The sequence below is a fragment of the Bos indicus genome, chromosome 18, assembly GCF_029378745.1.
Source record: "Bos indicus isolate NIAB-ARS_2022 breed Sahiwal x Tharparkar chromosome 18, NIAB-ARS_B.indTharparkar_mat_pri_1.0, whole genome shotgun sequence".
Classification (NCBI taxonomy): domain Eukaryota; kingdom Metazoa; phylum Chordata; class Mammalia; order Artiodactyla; family Bovidae; genus Bos; species Bos indicus.
In genome coordinates this window covers 55,974,920-55,975,810 of record NC_091777.1, presented here as the reverse complement: position 1 = coordinate 55,975,810, position 891 = coordinate 55,974,920, and positions in this window count along the sequence as shown.

The following is an 891-nucleotide window of genomic DNA, read 5'->3' as shown; positions in this document are numbered from 1 at the left end:
CATTAAGTTTCATCTTCAATGAAGCAATTCAGCGGCTCTAGCGTCTTAACCAGGAACCCACATGTTCAACCCATTTCATTTTCAAGGGCCCAGCAATCCAAACCCTCAGAGTCCTGATGGTTTCTCAGATGGGGAGATTTTTCCACTTGTCACAAATTGAGCTTAACATCTTCCCTCCCTAAAAAGGGACCCGCATCCCCATCTTGCAGGACAGCCCCACTGTACACTCCAGTCACTCTGCCAGACCCCTCTGCACTGTACTTCTACCCCCAAAAGCCTCTGAGTCCCCAGCCCTGTCCTCTTTCCCCAGACTCTGTCTTCTTGGCTTCAGCTCAGATCTTGTCTCCTGCCTGGACCCTTGTCCTGGCTTCCAGTTTGACCTGGAAAGGATCTTTCTACACTCAGAGCTGCCCCTGCAGGGCCAGGCACAACTGGCTACAGATCTGGATTCTGGATTCTAACTTTCTTCTGTTATCTGATCAGTGTGTAACTTGGGGTATGCCTGAGCTCTGATCCTGGGGGAGACCCTGTGGGACTAGTGGGTAGACTCCATTTGTGGCCTGTCCAGCAGCCATCAGCTTTGGTACCAGGACTCTGATCTGTTGAGACAGCAGGCAACCATTGCCTCATTGAGAATGAGGCACCCCCCTCATTCTCTTTTTCAATCGTTGTTCAAGGGAAGGCCATGGGCCAAGGGGATACAAGAGGAAATTTGCGTGGAGGCCTCTGGGAAAGCTGTCCTTCCTAAATTAAACATTCCAGAAAGGCTACGTCTGCTTTTCTTTCCTCTGTTTTGGCTTAGTTACAAGTGTGATGCTTGGAGCTGCTGCAGCCATTTCATGGCCAAGAGTGCCAGGCCTACTTTGAATATAACAGAGCACAAAGAAAGAT